Here is a 16643-nt window from a genome sequence, read left to right on the forward strand (position 1 = left end):
ATAACTAGTTCCACACGATTCCGAATTTCAAGTGAGCGAGCAAACCATGCAGTGAAAGGGTTGCTCCACAACAACCTCCACTCGAGTCGAGTCGACTCTCTAATTGCAGTCAGGCTTGTCGGTGTTGGGTCTCGGTCCCCGCAGAACCATTAGATTCGGCCAGAGCGCAGCATGAGCATCGGGCACTAGAGCAGTGAGAGCAGAAACATTTTCAAAACGAAACTTTTGTTGACACACATTTTTTCATGACCATCTCCCCTCATTCCGGAATTTCCGTTTCCATCGAGGTCCCGAAAAGTAAGCTACAAAAATGTGCACGCAAATGAGTTCGCAGTTCGCTCGTCATCAAGAGCCGCAATAAAAAAGCGGACGGAAAACAAAAACCAGAAATCAAAGTTCACTTTCGATGACGACTCTTTAGATACTCTAGCAGATCAGCCCAATTTTGATATTTTTCATTGATTTATTTAGAAATATAGGAGCTAATTAGTGACGATGGGAAAATACCCTTTCTTTGTTTTCAATTGCAATAATCTAATCAAAACCAGAGTATCTTCCGTAAGGGTATGAAAAAGAGAGAGAGAGAGGGAGAGCCGTGAACATAAAAAGCTGTGAACAAACCAGCACACATGCAAACAATGGCGATTACCGATATCTTTCTGGATGTGTGATTGTTTGTCTGCATTGGCATTAGGCTGCCAGTTGGCGGTGCTTTTTGTCGGCCATTTTAATGTGTGTCTGCAGCCCGCGCATCAGCAGCCCACAGTCGCCGCAGCATCAACAACAGCAACAACAGCAATAAAACTACAAGCAACAAACACACGCAGAGCCAACAGACAGATAGAGACGCACTCGGTGGCACACAGTTCAATACGTGCATATAAAAAAAGACATACATACACTCGACCATGAAAGCGAAAAGTTTACGCGCTTGTTTGCTATAATTTCGATTGTTTTCACTGCAACAGAAGCAGAAGCAGAAGCAGCAGCAGCAGCCACCGCCCAGCCACGCCCCCTCGCAGAGAGTCGAACGGCTTGCAGTTCTTGCGACAACTGTGCGCCATTTGGCAGCAATTTTCGTTTTATTGATGGGCGATGCAGCACAGCAGCGATGCTGCTGCTGTTGCTATCACAGCGAAAGTTTGATTGTGCTGCTGCTGCTGCTGCTGTGAGTGCAACAAAAGCAACACCAACAGTCGTCACAAAAATAAGTAGCATAAGTAGCACACACACACACACACACATTGAGACTTTTACTTGAAACTTTTGTTTGCGTTATGTAGTTGCGGTTAAGTGCGAGAAATTTATGAAAAACTTTTGAAAATGTTTTCGTAATTAAAGTTCTGGCACAATGCGACGCACACAAACAAAACAAGACCGGCAACAAAGCATTGACAAAACCGAGCGGCACTTGGTCTACTTTCGCCTTCTTACGTTTCCACAGCCCGGACTTAAGTGGGCATGTAACTGCAGCTAGTCGGAGCTAATTGTTGCCTTAAATGATGCCGCACTGTGCGGCACGCAGATTGTGCGAGATGCATAAAGCGGAGACAAAGGAGCTCCCAGTTGAAAGTTGTTTTCCAAGTCGAGAGCTTCATCCTCCACAGAAGTATGGCCGCCACAATGGAGCTCTGGCTTAATGTGGATCCAATAAAAGCAATGGCTATGGCTTGGTGTAGCGGCCCCCATGAATAAGTCAGTAGTCCTGCCAGAACAACTGCAGAAAATACCATGTTGAATAGGCAATTTTTGCCATCAAGGCATATTTATTGAACCTGCAGCAAGTGGCACGTGTGCTCCCCATCCACACTCTAGGGAGTCACCCCACGTCACCTGTCTCTTACCATCTCGAAATAGTCCAGCATTAAGCGAAGATTGGCAAAGTGAATGCTTGAATGCCAGCATGGCGTGTGGCCCCCTCCTTTGTATCCAGCTATTAGCTCGACTTAAATGTCCCTTTTCCGGTTTCACACATCCACATCTGCAATTACAGTCACAGCCACACCCACACCCACAGCCAACCACAGTTGACGAAGCTTATGAGAGGGCACAACACCCCACCGCACCACACCACACCTAACCGCACTTGCCAAAGTGTATTAGAAGTCGTTCGGGTGTCGCACGTCGCAAATCGTTTCGCTTTTGTTTTTAAATTATTCATGTTATGTCTAAGAGCAAACAGCGATTTAGGACTCCCTCGATACGATAGCCCGGTTCGTGCCTCCACACGCACTTTATATTCAGCTCATTACAACAATGCCGAACCGAAGCATTGGCGACATCGCAGCAACAACCACGACAACAACGACAGGCAGGAAGGGAAAAAATGTCTGAGATTTTGTTTAGTGTAGGCGACGTCCTTGGTGGCTATCCTGTCTGAAGTAATTTCTTTATTAGATTGCAAATTTTCACTTGCCCCGGGCTACAGCAAAGCCAAAGGCACGGAGCGGCGGTTGAGCTACAGCAGCTAAAAACAATTTTCCAAATTAGTTTTTGCCTTCGTTCCACCCGAGGACACCTTAAAAGCAAAAGCAAAAAATTGCTTAAGAATTACATTGAATTGCAGGGTTAAGAGCAAGTCTAGCAACAATTTTACAGCATTCTTATGCAGCTTTAATTTAAACTGCTTTTCGAGAAATTTATGAGTTTGGTTGAATGAAAACAGAAAAATCATTTACTCTCCGAGTGTCGGGTATAAAAACGAGTTTCACAGCTGGAATGTGCTGAGGATTCCCTATATTTCCACCGGAATTAAATTACTTCCACGAGTAAATAGTGCATTAGAAAATTGTTTCCAAATATCGTTCGGCTATCAAACAAAAGTAGCAAGTCCAACCGCATTTACCAACTGAAAGGGCAAATAGGAACTGCTTTGACATTTGTTTGGTTTTCCAGAGCCATCCACACGAGTACTCGTTCAGTGGTAAATAGTGCGGAATATTTGATGATGCAACAACAGTAGCACCAAAAAAAAAAAAGAGAAAAACCAAAAATACTGAGCCCAGAGCGGGAAATAGAAAATTGTTTTTCCAACACTACAACACAATGCAACTGCAACTGCAATGGCAATGGCAATGTCATCGAAATGGGCCAGCAAACGTGGTCTTTTCATAATTTATGCGGATGGCAAATTTAGACAGGGCGCCCACAAATAATACAATGCATGCGGCAGAATGCCAGAACGGGTGGGCGCTTGAACAGCGGAATGTAGATGGATGAGGACGAGGACGAGGAGGAGGCTGCCGCCGGGGGCACACAATATGGCTGGCTGGCAATTTGATGGTTCATTGTTCTGCTGGCTGTGCTATTGGCATTTTCAATTAATGGAAAAATGTCGGCAGGCCAACAACAGCAGCAGCAGCAGCACGAGCAGTAGCTATAGCAGTCGGAGTCCTATACCTAATGGGGTGGGCCTGCAACTGAGACTGAAACTCTGGAAAAAACGATACATGCATATCAATTAGCAGGTTCGAGGTGCAGTTCGAGGCCCAGGGAATAAAATTTGATTATTTTTTATGAGTCAGTGGCAGTGCAGTTTCTAAAACTCAAAACTGTGCCCAATCAAGCGTGAAGAGTGCTAGAAATCAGAAATCATAAATCCGATATTGAATATGCCTCTCCTATTACCGAGTGGATTCGCCGAATGGTTTCAAATTCTGCTTGTTTGCCTCCGCAGTTGACTCTCCCTACGGTCGGATGGCATGGCAAAAAATTCAATTAAAAATCAAACTGCCAAAGTCAGTTCTCGTTATTCATATAGTATGTATGTGTACATATATAATATATGTATATATGTATGTATATATTATGTGCAACTGGACTGCCTGAGAGCCAAAATCACAGAAACCGAAAATTGTGTACGTGAATGTGAAAAATATTGGCAAATAATAATGCCATAAAAACCAACGAAAACTATTCCAGAAATGTTCAAATGAAAATCTCCTTTGTAAAAAAAAACCAAATTGTTGTCATAGGGCTGCGGATGAGGACGTGGGGGCCACTTTCTTGTTTTTTGTTTGAGTTGTGCTTCACACAGTTTTCACAGTTTTGCCAGGCAACAATTTGCAAATAATATTTTACGCTTTTTACACAAATTTTCTACTACGCTGGCTACCAACTATGCTGCGTTGGCTTTAGCTTCTTCTTTTGTTCTGGATGATGATGCTGCTGCTGCTGCTGCTGCTGCTGTTGCTGTCGTCCTCATCGCCAGCTCCGTCGTCGTGGCTTGCTTTGCATATCGAAATAATTTTGTTACAAGTTTAATTAAATTTTAGCAGCTACAGAGCCAGTCAACAACACAATATATTCAGCTGGGCCGAAAGTACAGGCGATGTTTTTCGATGACTATCTCCATCCGAAAAATAATGAACAATAAAAACTGACGAAGGCATCATATGGACCACAACCTAAATGGCAGATCAGCTTAAGAAAACTCAACTTAGACTTACTTTTAAGGCAATGGGATAAATGGAAATTCAATTTTCATTACAATTGTCTTGGGAGCAACAGCGATGGCTGCTGCTCGGTCAGCCGAAAATAGTCAATTAATCCATTGGGAAGCCACACAATTTATGCAGGTCGTAAATCTCTTACAATGCTTCCGATGCCCTCGATGCTCGACAAATATGAATCATTCGCTAAATGTGAGTCATTTAACAATTTAATTGCATTCAATGTTTATTTATCAATCTTTTTTTACTGACTTTCCATCGGTTTGGATAAACAACAATAATTGATTAGACAATTACCAGAGCAAATATTGATGGTTAAAACTGCACTCCCAGGGGATGGATAGTTGTGAATATTCAATCGAACAAATGCTTTGCTTTTTACTTTATTCAGTGCATTTTGAATAAGCTTTAAGCCGCCGCAAAAGGAAAAGCAACCGCAATGGAGGACGGACTTACTTTACCCATCTTTGCGCACCTCCCCCCACCTCACCTTGCCCACCTGCTCTGGTATTCCCTGTGCCATCATGCGCCTATTATAATCCTGGCTAAGCTGCAGCGATTATTGTCTAAAAAATTCATGTATTTCATTATTAGCCTGTGCGCCAGCGGCTCTTCAGTTCCGGCCCGGGCCAGTCCCGTCCAGGCTGGGCAGGGTAGGACCATACTGGACTTGAGCTGCTGCTGCTGCCGCTGCTTCCCCACCCGAGGCTGTTCATTTGCTGTCATAATTTAATTTTTGCCACCAGTCGAGGGGCCAGAGCTCACACAGATAGTCTCACAGAGAGAGATGGAGAGTGAGGCAGGTGGGAGAGGCACATCCTGCTCGGTCAGGGCTTGTCCTTTTGCTTCGGCTCCTGCAGCATTGTCTGCAGAAAGTCAACATAATCCACAGAGTCCTGGCCCGACTCGGCCCGGCCGGTGCTGGCCCTCGCTCCGGCATCAAGCTTAAAAAATCCCAATGTGGTCGCCGCTGTGGCTCATTAATCCATGCAGTTGAATGGCAGACGCAGACCCTCCACATGGCCTGTTTTTGCTTTGGTTTCTGGTCTCTACATCTATCCATCTACGTTGTGCCATGCTGTGTTCTGTTGTGTTGTGGGAGCCGAGACACATAAATCAGACGCCTGCGGGCAGTTCATCATCATCACCATCCTCGTCGTGGTCGTGGCCAAATGAGCCCCTCCCTCCTCCTCTCCATTCCCAGGCCCAGCCAAAGCCCCAGCTGGACTCACAAATTAGTTGCGTAGCGCGCATGAATGTCACCATTTCTTTCGCTCAATTTGCTACGCAAATTATAAACACCGAATGGAAATTGTAATCCAAAAAAAATAAGCCTGCAGAATGCTGTGACGTTTCCAGACGCTTAGCTACCCTTCAGCACTGTGGACATTGGACAGGGATATCCTGCCTCAAGGCCATTCGAATGTACTCCCAGCAAAGGGTATACGGTTGGGAAAACTTCAACTTTGTTGAAATTGAAACGCCTCGGGATTATTTAAGCATTTATTTCGGCGGGGCGGAAAGTCAATAATGATACAATTTCCCCAGACAGCCGCAGCCGCCGCAGTCGCTGCCTCAGCCTCAGCCACAGTCGCAGCCGCAGCTTTAAGCAGCCTCGAGGACAGAGCGTGAGCTCTCTCTCCGCAGCCAAATATAATAAAATTCGCATAAAAATCATTTCGCAACAGCTTCAGCTCTTCAGCTGCTTTCTCCGAAACGCGGGGGGCTATGGTTTGAGCCAAGCTGCTTAAAATGTTGACCGACCTTGGGGTGAGAAGAAGGCAATGGTACGGAAAACTAAAGGAATTTAATAGCTGCATATACTTATAACAGATGAATTCCAGCAAAGTCGCATTCTTACACTGTGCACCCACTGTGCAGGAAGGCAGGAGGGGATATCATCCACTGTCCACCCACCAACCGGCCTGCAGTTGTCTGGCAAGCAGCCCAGAAGTTGGTTTCTGCAGTCCGCAGTCGGATGGAGTTGGCTCTGCTAAATGGCCAACGGACTTGCTGGATGGTTGGCTGGCTGGTTGGCTGGCTGACCAGTCCGTGATGTCGCGCCTATCACAACCAATTTACTAACGAAGCAGATAAATCCAATTTCTGGCCGACAGCAGCTAAGCTGCTTGAAAAAATACTGAAAAAAAAGGACACTGGCAACACTTCCTGCCTGGAGACAATTTCCGCTTCCGCTTGGCTTGACCGGCGCCTGGAATTGACTCTGCCCTCCGATGCGGGGGCGAATCTTGGTTTATTAAGCTGATCATCGGGTTTATTAACGCTTAGCACTGGGCCAAGGCCCTCCTCAGCAGTGGCCACAAATAAGGGGCGTGGTCGTGCGACTTCTTTGATGTCTTTGTGTGTGTGTGAAAACTTTCGATTCGACGTTAAATTAATTAGATGAAATAATTACACAGGTTCCGGATGGGGGGGACTCTCAAAGGAAGCACTCAGGCAGATTGGAAAGCGATTGCTCAGCTGAATTCTTGCTCAACTTCAGTAACACCTTTGTCAGAACTCGGCAGAACTCTCCACTCAATACCCAGTGCACCACAAAGGCGAACTGCACTCTTTCAACACAGCCACAGCCACAGCCGCTGGGGGCAACAGCAGCAGGATGGATACTCCGGTTAAGATGAATGTCCTCATGCCCCTCATTTGTGAGACATTTCAGAGCATTTTAATCAAATGCAGCAGCCACAGAGGCTTCTCCCAAGACATCTGCTTGGTCAGTAAAGACATTTTAATTTGTGTTTCAGTCATTCAGTAGGGTTTAGTCTTTCATTTGGATTTTCTGTGAGTTATTATGCCAGTTGCTCAACACAATTTGAGACACACCGAGTGAAAACGGAGAAGACTGCACATGGCCTGGACCTGGCGAGGACGAGCAGAACTTTTAAATTAAATTCTAGTTACTACTGTGCGTAAGGGAGCAACCAGACCTGAGCGATGCACCAGCTGCACCAGTCTGACCCAAATACCAGGCCAACTTCACTTTTCTGTCAGTGCAGGGAGGGAGCTGGTACCGTACGAAAGCACCCTCGATGCGACTGTGAAGCCATTGAATCCCTGCCAACTCAATGTTTTTTCCGTTGCCGGCTGCAAAGCCGATTCGAAATCGCTTTTGGACAGCAGTACTTGCACTCGTTCAGTTGTCCTGTTCCATCATAATACAATTTTTATAATTTAATCAAGCTGAGAGCTGTCCGGAGTCCTGGCTGGCTTTCTCCCTGTCTCTCTCTGTGAGTGTGTTTGTGTGTGGCATCATCACTTGATGTGCAAATAAAAATAAGTGCGACAATAAAACAAAAGCCAAACAGAAGCAGAGCCGTGAGTGGAGATTAACAATGGAGGCGTCTCGCAGCTTTTACGACCGATGTGATGCGATGTGATGGCACTGCTACAGTCACTGGCTACATGGCCATGGCATTGCCCCATTCCCCAATCCCCATTCCCCATTCCCCATTCCCCATGCCACTGGCACGCATTTGTCATACACTTTTCGGGGCAATAAAAAGGGTCCCGTGACGGGTTCCCCAATGGCGTCGTCTGTTTGCCTTTGTTTGGCTTTTATTGCCGTCGCTTGTCAAAAATGGAAAGCCTTGCAGCAATCTCTCCCTCGCTCTCTCTCTCTCTCTCTCTCTCTCAGCGCTTTTTAAAGCGCACTCTGAGGATTGACTTGGCTTTAATGCCTGCAGAGAATGATGATGGTCATAAATCTATTAATTTTCATTACGCAATTACCAGCAGCAGCAGCAGTAGCAGCAGCAGTGGCAACAGCAGCATGTCAGAAGGTCAACGTGTGCGTGTGCTAATTACAGGACACGGTTCACACATGTACATAGATGGAGCGAAACCAGAGACGGGGATAGAGACAGTGCCAAAAGCCACAGAATGCGTGTATGATCAATCAAAACCCCGACACGTATCTGGGTTACGGCTGCGATGTGTGATGCGTGAATGCGTGATGCCAATACGAGTGCGATGGCCCTGCTGCAGGGCCTCATGAATGCTTTGATTAATTGCCCATAGACATATACAAATTTATCGTATAAATATTAAAATGGATTCAACGATTTTTCAACATTTCAAAGCGAGTTGGGGGCGTGCACACAGCCACATAGAAATCCAGACAGGAAACCAATTCGACAGTTAGTCGGCTTAGGGCCTACTGTGTATGCTCGCACATGAAATCCCTCCATTGATGTATCGCTCCGATTTGGGCTGGGCTCTATCAAACATTTGATACTCATGAATATTTGAAGAGCGCTTGCGAAGCAGCAACAACTGCGGAAATAAATGCAATACATTTGAATAAACAGGCTTACACATACTTAAACAACTGCACATGTCACAGATACAAGTGAATCGTGTGTATCTGTTTGTGTGGGAGTGTGTGTGTGTGTGGGGGGGGGGCATGTAAACCACTTGTTATACGGACAGGATGATAGGGTCGCTCCTGGTGCTGTTCTGTGAACAATTTATATCCGATTTTAATATTGAATTTCTGCCAAGTCAAAGCCAAATGAACTTTGTTGTTCTGTTGTTGAGTTGAGTGGAATCGGGCTTGGATTTTTGGGCTGGGGATTGTTTTGAGGATTGGGTCTGTTTCCAGGCAACTGGCGCAGAGATTATCTCGTCCTCGTGTATGCACTCCTCCTCCCCGTTCGATAGATTTTGTCATGCATCGGTGACTGCCGGTTGGAAACAGCAATCGGATATTATTTATGAAAAATTCATCTACAGCGAACACAATGCCCTAACAAGCTCAATGATTGTGCCTATTAGCGAGGAGATCGGAATCAAGCCGATGCCGATGCCGATACCATTCACATGTTCAACAAAAGTTGGCCCCAAAAGCCAAAGCAGTCGCGTTGCCAACGAAATTGTGTCTAATTAAAGCGAAATATGAATAAGCAGTAGGAATAGTAGGCCAGACCCGCCACAAAGGAGCAAGCAATGTGCTCACGTAATTGCCGGAGAAATCTAATCAGACTTTCTGGTGTGGTTGCCACAACCGGAGTCATGTGTGTGGCACGGTATGGGGGGTAGGCTCAAGGTCCCACGCACAAATGGAAATGCATAAATCAAATTGCTGGAGTTTGGTAACCAAGCAGAGATAAACGCGTATTATTATGCCGTCAGATTGGGATTGGTGGCGCTGGTGGCGGGGGTGGCGAGGTTGCTGGCGGGGTAGGTGGTGTGGGTGTGGGAAAGCTGATTCATGTTTCTTATCATCCATCAATCAATCGGCAGGGCGAGGATGTGGCCATTATTAATAGTCCTGCCTTGGCAGGATACTATTTAAGCAGCACCCAGCCTAGGGACTGATTTACATTTGGTTGTAGCTGCTGCTGCTGCTTCTCCCCTTTGTTGTTCCTGCTGCTGCTCGAAACTTGCGAAACAATTTATCGAGCGGAACACACAAACACACACACGCACAAGTGTGTACACAAAAACAGAGAAAACACACAAGTGCATGCACACACACACACAATCTGATGCAAATGAATGTCGACAGGCAGCCCCGAAAGGCTGTAAAAACTTTTCCCAGCTACAAAATGGAGAGTGCAAGACTCCGATTGGAACTCAGACACGAAAGGGGAGACAGAGGCGAGCCGACAGAGAGGACCAACCAAGTATTGTTGTGGCCGGGCCACTTGGCGCATTCCAGACAAGTGAAAACTTGACAAACTGGGTCAACGTCAGCCCACAGAGGGGGCTACTCTCTCTCTCCTTTGGCACTGAACCCCTGCTTTGGCATGAAAATCAATCTAAATGCAGGCCACAGAGCTGTTCCCGGCCTGGCTTTTGGCATTCAATTAATGCATTAAAGGCTTACCGCTCACAAAGATAAGAGACACAGAATCCATTAGTTGTGTTTAATTGAGAAATGTGTGTCGCGGATCGCAGCCCGTGTCTTCGAGGCAAGGACAGCCTCCAGCGATTAGGTAGTGTAAGGGCCCCATTTTGTGATGTTATCTGCCCGCTGCTCTATTGGGGCATGCATCTACATTGAATTTGGGGACAATCTCAAGTAGTTTCAAGTCATGTAAATGAGCATGGGGCAAATGCAAACCAAAATATAATAGAATTTGCACATGGACCGCAATGTACTCGGCTTCTCTCAGTTTTTGGGGGGTCCTGGGGATGGGTAGGGGATGGGAGGAGGGCTCTGTGGGTGGCCAAGTCAAAGGCAAAACAGCTGGTGGCCCGCAGTAAACGTTGACCGCATGATTTGTATCACAAATGGGCCACAAATGGCCACAATGCACACTCTCCACCAACACACGCACACACACCCATGCATAGAGGCTGAGAGAGAGAGGGGGGAGGGGAGAGCTCATAGAGTGCCCACTGCAAACATTTATTGCTAATTGCCGAAAGGACATTTGCATAAACTTAACAAAACCCAAAGTTTTCCATGTAGGCAAACAAACAGACGACAACTTGACCACACACAAACGAGGCAACGAACAAACGAACGTCTTGGGGTGTGTGTGTGTGGCATGGTGGGGGGGGACTGGGTGTGGCAATTTGCTGACCATTTGGGGCACCTATCCAAAGATCTGAACATGGTATAATTTTAGGCCCACTTCCCCATGGGCAGGTCAGCCAATTAACAGTTCATAATTGATTGCTCTTGCAGTTGGATCGACACATTTTGGAGAAGTTTTAAGCCCGTTTTAAATGTGTTCAAAGAGGAGACACCTCCTCAGAAAATGTATCTGGCACCTCTCCCTCTCTCTCTCTTTTGAATTTGTGTCTAATTAGAGCGAGTGCAGGCGACATCTGTGCACTTTATTGGCTTTAATTGCCGCCGTCACATGCGGCGTATGAGTAATGGCGGTTTAGACACGGCGCGAGACACACGAATGCATGCAACACATTGGCAACTCAAACTATTTGTTATGCAAGAAACGACTGGCCCATTTAAGTGCTTATGGAGAAAGGGGATTCGGAGTGGGAGTTACACGAGAAAGACCAACGCGTGCCTGTCCATTTGTCCTTTTATCGCACACGCACATAAATTGACCAAATTAATGCGAAAACGGAACACGCGCAGGGAATGGATTGGAAGGATGGTAGGTCTGGTCTGGTCCGGTCCGGTCTGTGTGGGTATTTTAATGAAGTGCTCGACGCAGGCCTTTTATTCAGACTTTTCTTTGACTTTGACTTTTCCCCTAACGATGACATCAATGAGAAGTCTCTCACCAGCACCAGCACCGTCTACGTCTCCGGCTCGACAGAAGATTTGGCTAAGTGCCCTTATCAAAGTGACAACAGGCACAACATTTTCCCGTCTCTCGTTTTGTGCCACATGCTTTCCATTTGTGTGTGTGTGTGTGTGTGTGTGTGTGTGTGTGTGTGTGTATGGCATGCCCCTGTCATCAGTTGCCTTTTGTTATGCCTTAAAGTGGAGACTGACTTCCTTTTATGTCATTTTCCAAAGCTCCCTCTTTCTCTCAATCTAAATCTCTGTTTCTCTCTCTCTTCGTATCTGTATCTCCATCTATGAATGCCGAATGCCTGCCTGAAACGGTCAACAGATCCGCATTGCAATGCGATGTCATCTCTTGAATCCCAACACGCACAACATTTTGATCTGAGTGCAATTATGAATGAATCGATGGGGATGTGCAGAGACACGCTCCCCAGCGGCTATCCGGCCAGGCAAAAAATTTGTTTATGTGGCAATAGGCCAACCGAGAAGCGGAAAACAAGAAAACTATTAGCATACAGAACCAAAGCCCACTGTTGAAATCAGTACCAAATGCAGACAGAGCCAGGACGAGAAGGAGCAGCAGAGCCACAGCCTGACGGAAGAGAAGTCGGTTGGTGAGGAAACGACGCTATATGGCAATGTCTATGGCAGAGTCGTGTCTGCGCCTCTGTCTGTCTGTGTGTTGCTCCACATAAAGCACAGGAAATTGTATTTTTATGGCTCTCCTCGAAAATGGGAGCTACGAGTGAGACAGACAGATGGATAGATATACAGATAGACAGAGATAAAGATGGGGAGAGCGAGAGCGAGAGCGTTAGAGAGAGGGAAATAAAAATCTGTTTATGAAGTCATTGTGCCACCAATGGCGCTATCAAAGCCACCGCCAACTGCTCCTGGTTCCTTCTGCTGCACTTGCTGTTGCAGCCGGAAGATTCCCTCCTCGGCTACGGGTGGGGGTCCCCGCGTCTGGGGCGTACTGGCATCTGTGTGCGGCTTTTATTTTTGAATTTCGTTGCACTGCTTTGCTGACTCTTGGCGGACGCTTTCGGGCCATGCCGTATTTGCCATTTAAATGGAAAATTTCGAGTGGCATTTGCAAACAAAACGTGGCCGAAACTCGGCGAAAAGTGGGTGAAAATAAGCCACGACAGCAGTGGCGCCTGGTGGTGGGGGAGGAGCGGAAATGTGCAAATGTCTACGAAAAATAGCGGGGAAAATTACAAAGAGGGACGCGTCGGGAAGCTCTGGAGCTCTGCAATTTTTGCAATTACAAGCCGGCAATTTTCATTGTTATGGCCGTAATGAAAATGGCTGCAACCATTTTTGGCTTAGCCCAAGCATTTTATATTAATTAATATTAAACATAAGCCGACGCAGAGGGCAGCGGGAAGGGTAGGGTGGAGGGATGAAATTAAATTTGCATTTTGACGCTGCAATTTGATTGATGAAAAATGTAATTAGTTGCAGGACAGAGTGGAGCAGAGCAGGCAAAAGCATGCCATGCCCACGATGGCGAATATTCGCAGCATAACTGATGCTTAAAGTCGGGAGCTGCCGCCAGAGCTGTGGCTCCGCTCCGTCTTAAATTTGGAACAGAAGCAGCAAGAAATTAATGACAAACCCGCCGCCATTTGGTTGAGTGAACTGTCGGCATTTGTCTTGGCCAGAAGTTGCCGGAATTCATTACCAAAACGAAAGTTGCACAGCTGCGGCCCCATGGCCAACCGACCACAGCAACTTGTCCGCCGAACTGACAGTCCAACTCGATTCGGGCACTTAAGAGCATCTCCCTTGTATTGACATGGAGTCCATGGGCACCAGCTAAAAGGCAGGGCAAATAAAACTAGAGCTTTTTTGTGGTCATTTCATTATCGAGCTGCTGCTGCTGCTGCTGCTGTTGCAGCTGCATCTGTAGTAGCTGTAGCAGCGGTTGATGTTGCAAATGTTGCAAACAATCAAACTGAATGCAACAAAATATTTTAACACTCCTTCAGCACCCACCCGCAATCCCTCGCAGACAGCGAAAGACACACAGCGCCAGCCGAGTGGCTCTAAATGAATTGCAATGCAGGGGACAATGCCACTCGGCTTGGCATTGTCCTGCTTAATGTTGTTAGCAGTGTTGCACGCAGGGGGGTGCTGCTCTTGCTGCTGCTGCTGTCTGCTGCCTGCGAAGAGAGTTGCAGCATTTGTTTGCCTCAATTTCATTCAAGTTGACAGCGGGGGCGGTGCGGGACCCAGCCAGCCAGCCAGCCAATCAGTTGACTTGGCTTCCACTCTTCTGGTGAATAAACAAGCAGAAATCACAAAAAAGACGAGAAAAAACCAGAAGAGTCTAGAATGCTTAATGGGAGTTCGAAGCTTGAGATACCCTTTCGAGGGAAATATCTATAATTATATTGCTGATCTGATTGATTAGGAAGAAACTTCCCGAAGAAACAAGACAACATTTTTACTTACCAAGAGTATATTTAGTACTTGATCTAGATCCTCTGTGCCTTGTCAGAGTATCCCAAAATAAATGGAAACACGAATTAAGATGAAGGACGAGAGCGACGACAGACGCAGAATAATTTTGTACTGCAAACTTTTTCACTTTTCGCTTCGCTTCGTTTTGGGTTTTATTTTTGTTTATTTTCCATTTGATTTTCTCTATTTTTCTGTTCTTTCCTTTTGTTGTTGCTGTTGTTGTTGTTGTTGTTGTGTTTTTTCTCATTTCCCATTTTGATAAATTGCGCTGTGCGTCATGGCAACGCCCCCGGGCCGTACTGTTGCCCGTGTCGAGTGGGCGTGTCGGCCAAATACCAGGCCATTAAGCGCCGCTGCCCCACTAACCCCACTCGGATGCAGCTGCTGACCCAAAATGATGTTGGTTCGAGCCGTTTCTGGTGGACCTGAAGGAGGCACCAGAACCAGTCGATTCAATTTAATTACTGTTTATGCATAATGATCGTTAGTTTTGCCTAATTAAGCACCACTCCCACCACTGCCAATGGTATCAAATATTTTCGAAACTATTTTCGGGCCAGGACGATAGATGCACTGCGATGCGATGCGATGCGATGGCTCTGCTGTTAGGGTTAGCGGGTTGTCAGGTTGGAGGTGGCAACACCTCAAATTGAAATGGAATTGCATTGGGTGTACAATAAATTATGCAAATCAAGCAATTACCAGGCTGGCCTGGTTTGGCCCAGTTTCTGGGTGGGAGTCGGACTCTCCTCCATTGGTTCGACTTTGTCACCTGTCAGGCCATTGGGCAATGCAAAAACATTTACCAATTTACATAAAATTTGTATGCTCATTTGCTAAATTCACAAATTAATTGCCGACCCACGCACACGTACCGCCAGAAGGAAACCGCGTGGGCTGCCAATAAATTTACTACAGCTTAAATGGGACAGGTACCAAGGCAGCCCAGCCGCCCCTAATGATGGGTTTCTAATAGCACTGCAATGTATGTACCTGCTCAGGATCTATCTCTAGATCGTATTGATATGCTGATGAGCGTGGAGACTCCATTGCGAGAGCTCGCATCTAATGTAATACCCAACTAATCTTGCAGCAAATATACAAGGCTAAAGGTAGCAATTACTTAAGGCAGCGATGATTTTAAGCTGCTTGCCAGCACCTGCTGTGCCCCAGCCTCAAAATTGTAATTTCCTGCAATGCAGTTTTGAATACACAATTCCCCCATTCAGTGGGGAGACTATACAGCAGACGACGACGACGTGCTTATTGGTGTATGGAATGGGGCGGAGGGGACAACTTTGAATGCTCGAGTGGACAGGTGATGGAAGCTGTCAGAAACTGCGACATCAACGCTGTCATTCGTTGGGCTACGTTTCTTTTTTGTTCAAGCTGCCTCGAAAAAAAAACACACAGAAAAAAGCGGAAAAGAAAATGTTGAAATGCGTGAAAGGAAGGAAAATGTATTCACCCGAGCCGCATCGCATGCAAATTTATTCACTTGGACGCAAATAATACAATTTCAATGGCATTAATAAAAACAATTTTCATAAATGAATGAAACCAACAAAGGGAGCAGACATCTCCCTCATCCAGTGAGGCGCATCAAATGTTTTTGTATGCCAAAGTAGCTTAAAAAACTTAAGTGGCAGACTCTTTGCCGATTCCATTTCCATTTCCATTTGCACTTGCAGCTTGATTTTATTTGGTTGGCACTCGTAATTGATGGTCCAAATGGTGTGGGCGAAAGTTATATGCTTGAAGTTTTTATTCGAAGTGGTGTTCGACACGGCGGCAAAGTTTGCAGACGAATATTGAACTCGAGCACGGATTAGAATCGCTCTACGGTCAGTGGGAGCCAACTGCAGCTCGTTTGGGGGGCCGTTTATGACCGCTTTTCCGTAATTTCTATTATTTTCCATGGCTCTGGCTCTACTACACTCGAAAAGCAAACAATTAAATGTCCAGACTGCGCCCGTGGGCATGCTGTGAACAGAACAAATTGAGGTCAGGCCGAGAACGGGTGAAACGGCAGCAGCAACAGCAAAAGCAGCAGCAGCAGCAGCAGCAGCAATGAGGGAAAACCCAAACAACAGTTAAAAGAAAATTGGCTGCTACAAGCGACCACAAAATGAAGTCGGCTGGGAGTAGAAGCAGCGTCCAGACCAGGAGACCTCAAGGCTGAGGCAGATCTCGAAACGGAAGCAGGGATGCTGGTCGCTGGTAGCTGGAAACCTGACCATGGCCACACGCCAGACACTTGTATTTTTTGGGGTCATAAAAGCAAGAGAAAATTGTGCTAATTAACCCTAAAAGAACGGGTCTCTGTGTGGGTGGGATTTGTTCCCTAGATTCTGCTGTCCTGCCCTGCTGTTAGGCTTCCACACTTTCAGTCTCTCTGCCACTCTCCGAGGGAGTGTGTCCGAGTGCATTTAAAATTATTATGCACATTATTGCTGCTCATTGTTTTAATAACCCAATTATTATACAACAAGCAG

The 16643-nt window shown here is 46.3% G+C and overlaps 1 protein-coding gene across 3 annotated transcripts in view; it reads left to right on the forward strand.

The window, feature by feature from the left end:
• Positions 1 to 16643, forward strand: part of LOC117898154 (tyrosine-protein phosphatase 99A) — a 112840-nt gene that overhangs the window by 7725 nt on the left and 88472 nt on the right. The gene's annotated exons all lie outside the window — the stretch shown is intronic.

Source organism: Drosophila subobscura, chromosome O (genome assembly GCF_008121235.1).
Source record: "Drosophila subobscura isolate 14011-0131.10 chromosome O, UCBerk_Dsub_1.0, whole genome shotgun sequence".
NCBI lineage: Eukaryota > Metazoa > Arthropoda > Insecta > Diptera > Drosophilidae > Drosophila > Drosophila subobscura.